The sequence below is a fragment of the Triticum dicoccoides genome, chromosome 6A (assembly GCF_002162155.2).
Source record: "Triticum dicoccoides isolate Atlit2015 ecotype Zavitan chromosome 6A, WEW_v2.0, whole genome shotgun sequence".
In the NCBI taxonomy this organism is placed as follows: domain Eukaryota; kingdom Viridiplantae; phylum Streptophyta; class Magnoliopsida; order Poales; family Poaceae; genus Triticum; species Triticum dicoccoides.
The window spans coordinates 23,421,906-23,430,489 of NC_041390.1; the positions used below are offsets into that span (position 1 = coordinate 23,421,906).

The window sequence follows — 8,584 nt, forward strand, 5'->3', positions numbered from 1 at the left end:
CGTAAAATTACGGTTGCTTAGGCCAGTGGCCAGCAAGGTTGTTGGTCAGACTTCCAGGTTGGTTGGGGTGAGGAATAAGAATTCCTCACCCAGGGTGGGGAATAGCGCGACCCTAGAAACTCTATTAGTGACCCTGGGTGAGGAATAATATTCTTCACCCGGGTCAATCGACCGAGCGAAACGTTAATCGATGTAATTTTAGATCGATGGAAAAGTTAACCGGTCGCTCACCTCCCCCGGATGTACAAAACAAACAGCCCACTCCCCTGGTCCGTTCCTCTCTTCCTCTCCTCCCAATCTTCCATCTCGTCGTCCGGAGGCAGCGGCAGCGACGGCACCGGAGGGACAACCCGGCGGCGAGGACTACCTCTCTGGCGCGTGGAGTACTTCCTTTCCTCTCTCATGCGGTAGGGACTCAGAGGCGCCGTGGGTGGTGTAAGGTCCGGGCGAGCTCGGCAGCGATAACGGCCTTCTCCGGCGTCCCTCTCCACCGCCGGCGGTATTATCGCTAGTAAGACCCCCCTCCTCCTCCTCAACTTCCCTATCCTCCTCCATGGATTCTGAATTTCTAGGTTTGGGGTTATTGGTTTTTGGGAGCGGTGCAGGGGAAGAGGAAGAAAGGCAAGAAATGAAAGGAAAGAAAAATGAGGAGCTCAGGCGATGGAGGTAATGCTGGAGACGGGCTCCTGGCTGTGGGATCAGAGGTGTAGATCATAGCGGAGGAGATGAGCCATGTGGATGGCATAGAAGAGGGGGAGCTCAAGGTTGCGAAGACGAAGGAACAACAGTACAGTATCAGGCTTCGATCTAGCTGAGATATTTTTTTGTTTGTCACGGGACATGTGAATCCTCTCTCTGGTTTTTCTTTTGTCTAAATTTGACTAATTTCCATCCTGTAGCAATAAATGATTGGTACGACTTAATTGAATGTTTGTAATGATGTAAATAAAGAATCAACATGTACCTAGCTGACAATGCTAATTCTCTGTAACTTTGTGTTAATTGAAATTTCCACATACATATGAGCAATATTTCTTATATTAAAGAATATTCACTTTACGAGGATTTTTGTTATGTGCTATTCTTAAGATAGGATTTGAATTGACACTAGTGCAGAACCGGGCAATAGCACCTGTTCGTAAGGCCCTTTAGTGCCAGTTCCATAACCGGCACTAAAGTGTGGACACTAAAGGCCCCCCCTTTAGTACCGGTTCAGCACGAACCGGTGCTAAAGGGAAACCACGTGGCACGAGCCAGCTCCGGGGGCCGGGAGCCCTTTAGTACCGGTTGGTAACACCAATCGGTACTAAATGTTTGTGGGTTTTTGTTTTATTTTGTATTTTTCAATTAAATTTGTGTTATCAATTTAATTTAGGATTGTTTTACGTTATAATGAGTTGTAGTCATCATCATCATCATCATCGCATATTAATAAATAAATAAACTCTAGCTAGCTAAAAATCATCGTAGTCGTCTAATTACCACTATTTAATCATCATAGTCATTACCGCTAGCTATCTAATCATCACCAACACTGGCTAGCTTAAAGAGGAAACATTCACTTTGTAACAGAAGCAAAGATATCATCGAGTTCAACATAATCATCACCAACATCGAAGTTCAGGACACGGACATGAGACACTATAATTAAGAGCATGAACTAGTGCTGCTCCCTCTCAGGTAGAATAGCATAGAACATGTATAGCTCTCCTGATTCATCATACTGGAGCATGCAGATGAATCTGTCTCCTAATCTTGGGTTGCACTTCTCCTTGCTGCCCCATAGTACTTCTCTGCGATCGTTAACAATTTTGCTCCAATCTTTCACTATTAAGCATTCTTCGCTTTCAGAAATCCTGAATGCACTCATGTGCAATGTAGGATATCTTGGCCGTAAGCTAACCATTGACATGTCACCTTTAGTCTCGATCCACTAAGGCACAACTGCCATCGGAAGTCCCTATTGAAGAACATCGTATAGTAATTAATATACTAAGCAATGAAAGATTAGCTTCAAAAATAATGTATGCAAAAGATGCACTAATTAAGGACAAATAGTTAAAATCTTACCATCTTTCGATTATAGATGTGACCATAGTTCAATACGATCACCATTGGTCACACGTTTTGAGTACTAACATTTCTAAGTTCAGGATTTTTTTTTTGTCTTGACAGTATTAAGATCCTCAAGCCATGAAACATAATGACTTATCTCCTCGCAGTTTAGTTGAGCCCCGGGGCAGTAGTAGGTCCTGTCTACCAAGCGCCGGACATGTTTGATTGAACCGAAATAAGCTGACAATACAAATTAGTTGTCAACTATTTTTGAATAAACTGTATCAAAGACATAAACATATACATGCATGGTTGAGAAAAACTCACATAATGGTAGAACTGGAGGCGTTTGCACATCGACCCAGATGTCTATATTACCTTCAATATCATCTTCCAGACGAATATCAAAGGTGACAACCATACCAGGCTCAAATGCATAAGCCTTGCATAGTGCTTGCCAAGTTTTGCATTCAAAATGGGTGTATGTGTCTCCATTATATAATTTGACGTTGAAAGTATACCCATGCTCCGTCTTCAAGTAAACTCTCTTTACCTCCATATCATCTATAGCACTAAAACCTATCTTATCCAAGACAAAAAATTTTGCATGGCAGGGGATGCGCTAGTAGAATAGTGAAAATTTAAAATTATAAGTTGAAGCAAATGAAGCATAAGTTTTGCATTCAAATAATAATTGACAAAGTGACTTACTGTATCAACTTCGAATGTCTCATCCAGCTTGATCCTGAAGCGCCTACCATCAACAAGGAAATTTCTGTCGCACAGGCCGCGCTGGTCTTCACAGTGTCCGCACATAATGAAATCTTTTTCGTCGTCAGATGACATTTCCTATGTTCATATAGGTGAAACATTAAACACCTATTACTATCTAACATTAATTAATATCTAGCCAAATATATATTCATCTAACATTTGACATTAATATATCTAACTATATTCATCTCTAACAATTGACATTACTATATATTTAACTTTTCTATCTAATTCATCTAACATTCGACATTAATCTAACATTTATATAACTCAAAATATATAAAAAATTAAATAAACAAAAAAATTCATTAACAAATAATTTTTTAATTAGATCATCAAATCTCAGATACCTAAATTTTCTTACTAAAAATAAACTAGTTATATTAATTATTGAACTAGTTCAAATCTCATATATCTAAATAAACTAGTTATATTAATTATTGAACTAGTTCAAATCTCATATACCTAAATAAACTAGTTCGACAATTTTCTTACTAAAAATAAACTAGTTATATTAATTATTGAATTAGTTCAAATCTCATATACCTAAATAAACTAGTTCGATAATTTTTTTACTAAAAATAAACTAGTTATATTAATTATTCAACTAGTTCAAATCTCTAGTTCAACAATTTTCTATCTAGCTAATTCATCTAACATTCGACATTAATCAAACATTCGATCATCTAATTAACTTTTCTAAACACAGAAAATAAGTAAAAAAAATATGTGTGTGTGTGTGTATGTGTGTGTGTGTGTGTAGTGTGTACGTATATATGCATGTGTGTGTATGTGTGTATGTGTGCGGCCCCGTACGCTGCCGCATCGTACGTACGAGCGGGGGCGCCGGCGTACGGGGCGGGGGCGGCGGCGTACGTACAGGCGGGGGCGCCGCCATACGGGCCAGGTGCAACGACGACGAACGGCGGCGCGGCGGGTATACGCGAGAGTGAGAGACGTACGGGACCGCGGCGGGACGACGACGGACGGCGGCGCGCGGCGTTCGCGGCGGCGGCGCGAGACGGCGACGACGACGGGTGGCGGCGGGGACAGCGACGACGACGACGGACGACGGGCGACGGACGGCGAGGACGGGTTCGAGCGGCGCGCGAGAGGTTGGAGACGAAAGAAGTGGGAGATCTAACTGAATTTTCGTAAGTGTTGTATATATAGAAGAGGCCTTTAGTACCGGTTGGAGCCACCAACCGGTACTAAAGGCCAACTTTGGCCAGGCCAAGAGGCGGGAAAAGCAGGCCTTTAGTACCGGTTGGTGGTTCCAACCGGTACTAAAGGGTGGTCTTTAGTACCGGTTGGAGCCACCAACCGGTACTAAAGGCCTCGCGCTGCCACCCCAAAGTTTAGTCCCACCTCGTCGGACGAAGGGCAGCCGCACTGGTTTATAAACCCAGTTGCGGCTATCTCTTCGAACTTCTCTATATAGCAGGCTTCTGGGCCTAATTAATTAGGGCGTGCTGCCCTGTGAGCCTGCTGGCCCTTCTGGGCCTGCATTTGCACACCCTAGGTCTGGCAGACCCACTGGACAGCACGCCAACAAATTTTTTATATAGTTTTTTCTTTTCTGCATTATTTATTTTCTTCTATTTATTTTTGAGTAGTTTTTATATAGTTTTTTCTTTTCTGCATTATTTATTTTCTTCTATTTATTTTTGAGTAATTTTTTGTATAGTTTTTTATTTTCTGCATTATTTCTTTTCCTCTATTTATTTTCTTCTGGAAATTGAATGCTGCATACTGAACAATTAGGTAAATGACCGAAAAACAACAAATGATGTCAGAACATGTTGGAAATTGATGACGTCGCTTTGAATGCTGCATACTGAACACAAAAGAAGTCCGGAGTTCAAATAAGTTTAAAAAACATTGAAGTGGCCGTGTAACAGATGAGTTCTCGTCCGAAACCCCGATACTCTGAAAGAGTATGTCTAGTTTATACACGAAGTGCGTCCAGTTTTTGCCATGACCCTCTTTACTCTTTCGCGCATGCTATGCGGGTGATATGATGATACCATGCCAAGTTTCAACATTTTCAGGATTCATTTTGTAGTGATTTTCAATTTCACGGTCATTTAGCTCTCTAAACAATTAGGTAAATGACCGAAAAACAACAAATGATGTCAGAACATGTTGGAAATTGATGATGTCGCTTTGAATGCTGCATACTAAACACAAAAGAAGTCCGTAGTTCAAATAAGTTTAAAAAAACATTGAAGTGGCCATGTAACAGATGAGTTCTTGTCCGAAACACTGATACTCTGAAAGAGTTTGTCCAATTTGTACACGAAGTGCGTCCAGTTTTTGCCGTGACCCTCTCTATTCTTTCGCGCATGCTATGCGGGTGATATGATGATACCATGCCAAGTTTCAACATTTCCAGGATTCATTTTGTAGTGATTTTTAATTTCACAGTCATTTAGCTCTCTAAACAATTAGGTAAATGATCGAAAAACAACAAATGATGTCAGAACATGTTGGAAATTGATGACGTCGCTTTGAATGCTGCATACTGAACACAAAAGAAGTCCGGAGTTCAAATAAGTTATTAAAAATAAAAAAGAGGTGTAATGCTGGTTAATTTGCTTCAATCCATTCGGAATAGTGTAGACTGCACTGCACATAGCTCAGTGTAATCTATGCTATTCCGCAAGGCTTGAAGCTAATCAACATGTTGGTGAGCATTGCAACTCTTCGTCATTGTCTGTGCACTCACGGCTTATAAACCGCTCATACTGCCTCTCTCTTGGCAAGGTGGGACTATATAAAAATCAGCTTACAAAGAAACTCTAGTACCGGTTCATGTGAACCGGTACTAAAGGTCTTCGTGGGGGCCCCAGACTGACCATAGCCTGACACAGCCTCATTAGTACCGGTTCGTGGCATGAACCGGTACTAAAGGTTACCCACGAACCGGTACTAATGATGCCCGGCCGCCTAGCCATTGGAACTGGTACTAAAGGTTAACCACGAACCGGTACTAATGATGCCCGCCCGCCTAGCCGTTGGAACCGGCACTAATGGTCACATTAGTGCTGGCTCAAATTCAAACCGACACTAATGTGCTTCACATTTGACACTTTTTCTACTAGTGTGATGATGCTAACTTTATGTTTTATGAATTTATTATGCAAACGAGGAATTGAAATTCTGCCAAGCAATCTAGGAGTAGAAGAATATGTATGCAAGGGACTTGGAGACGAGGCAATGGTGCGCTGGCGAGAACACTATTGTTCTGATGGGTTAGGATTGGGGTTCAGCTGCTCTTCGGTTTCTTATATCAAGGTTTGTTGCATCAGTCACTTCAGGAGATTGTCATGTACGCCAGGAAATTAGCTTGATTCAAAGATAATACAATCAGGCATAGCTGCTGGCGTAGCTAGCTGGACTATGCAGTTACCTAATTGGAATTCACAACTAGTGTCTTCGGCAGTTCCAACAAATCAAAGATTTTGTATAAAGCAAACCATTTTTCCTATTAGCAAACATTAACTGTGTTAGTTGCATAAGAACAGGACAAGGCGAGTGTTCTATTTTGGAGTTTGTTAAGCCATCTACAAAAAATGAATAACCCGATTTAGATTAAGGAGTGTTTACTAGTTGTGTGCTCATGCAAGTGCATGGTTTAGGTGTACGTGAATCTTTAAATTGTTCTTTTCTAGGACAATTTCTGAGACTGTTTTCCTTTTACCCAAAGGTTTTGAAGCTTTGGGAGCCTGCGGCCGGTTCGACGGATGACATCAGCAAGCGCCGGCCCGCCTCGGCACAGCTGCGGGTTGTTATATGGTGGGCGGAGCACACGAGTGAGCTTCGATGTCAGGGTACGGTGGCAAGCTAAATCCTGAGTCCATCTAGGCTTTTTTTCGTTCAGATTTTGGTACTCTTTTCCATTCAGGATTTCATGGTGAGCAAACCTAGCATTTGCAGTTGTTTGTTTCAGAAATTCATGTCCTGACATCAAATTTCGTTTGTAAGGTAAATCCTGCCAACAAGTCGATGCTATGAGGTTACTAGTTCTCTTAATTTTTCTATTCTAATTTTGTATGCAATTTAGATGAATACTGTCTATTTAATTCAGGTATACGTTCCACATGCTTGTGAGGTACACATTTTATAGGTCCAGATGTAAGTGTTTGCTTGATTTGTCGCTCAAGTTTCATGTTCAAATGATGCTCCTTGACTTCAATACAATGTTGGTATGTAGGATGACTATCTATGCAACTTATCATGCACAAATTAAAAAATGCTTGGCTCCTCTTCTGCATGTCTCCAAGGAATAATTTCTGATGTATAATGAGATAATGATTATTTCTTTTTATTTCTTATCATGCGGCTAGTTGCTACAAAAAATTAACACATACATCGCCACTTATCATTAAAACAAAATCATATCTGCCAAGTTTCTACATTCCGTCGAAGCTTGCAGATTTACCATCTATTTTGGTACATTATTGAAACAAATCGTAACCATGGATTCTATATGGAAGATCGAAATATCATTTTTACATTAGGTTCATGTACTATAAGGAATCGACTTTGTTCATCTTCAACCCATTTTCCTATCTTGCAAAGCTGTCCATTAAAGTATGGTCAATTTATACTCTGTGACTTAATACATTTGTAACACTGTCATAGTGCCATTGACATGCTCTTTTTTCACCCCATTTAATATTGATTCATCTACATGGTTATATGCATGCTTTTGCATACATAACTTATCCAGTCCGCTATTGATCATTTCAATTTTTCATCCCGGCAGTACGTCGATAGCCTAACTAGTCTGCTATTGATCATTTCCATTTTCATCCCGGCAGTATGCCAATATCTATAAGCGAGCCAATAGTTCCAAAACGTTGCTTCACAATTACTCGATAGTATTTGTCTATTTGAGCAGCACATAGTTGGCTTCGGCGCGTAGCATGGCATGTCCATTCTCAATTGAAGTTGGTCTGAAAATATCAAACTCTGCCATGAAATAGAAAAGGTAGAACTTTCCTTCATATCGTTGATTTTTCTTACTCTTCCTTTTGTGAAGCTGTGTAGCATTCTTCCTTTTACTACCTGTAATTTCTTCGTGTGTTGCAATACATGCATGGATCTATTAATTTATCACTCCTAATTATTTAATGTTGAATTCCAAGATCTGGTGAGTGGGATATGTACTAATGAGTTATTTTGCAGATAGCCACCGTCCATAGCTCTCATGTGAATGTGACAATGCCACAAAACAAGTTTTCCATTGCCAGATATCCAACGGATCAACTGGTGTTATGGATGCTTCTTATAGATATTTTTTTGCCATTTCAAACATCAAACACCAACTACTCACAATGGAGTCAGGAAACGTGTAGTTTCTGATGTCAACTAAGTGAGCCTGCCAATTATGGCAATGGAAGGAGGTGGCATGTCGTCTCATCCATGAGGCTATTAGTTTCATAACAGACATTTTCCAGTTGCATATCTTTTGTAAAGTGTTCAGACTGTTTTTTGAGCAAAGAAATGAAATTTCGAAGACTTTATCTAATTTTACCTTTTTCCGATTGTAATACTAAATCAATTTGTCACGGTTGTTTTCCCTTTGTAATAGTCTTGCAGTTTGTAGAACAATCCAAAGTATGCAGGCCTTTCAATTTTGCTAGAGACTAGATGTAATTAGCCAAAGATACGTACAATATACGCACACATCCTATGGATAAAAAAGTCAGGAACGCCTCTACTGCTCATTCCGTAATATTACAACAGC

The 8,584-nt window shown here is 40.4% G+C and overlaps 1 long non-coding RNA gene across 2 annotated transcripts; it reads left to right on the forward strand.

Moving 5' to 3' along the window:
- Positions 1-309: 309 nt before the first annotated feature.
- Positions 310-8,053, forward strand: LOC119314435. Of its 2 annotated transcripts, none has more exons than XR_005152316.1 (4): positions 310-511; positions 5,981-6,051; positions 6,539-6,662; positions 8,023-8,053. It is a non-coding gene; the product is annotated as an uncharacterized LOC119314435 (long non-coding RNA). The 2 variants fall into 2 exon arrangements; XR_005152317.1 differs by lacking the exon at positions 8,023-8,053 and adding an exon at positions 6,920-7,654.
- The last annotated feature ends 531 nt before the right edge of the window (positions 8,054-8,584 follow it).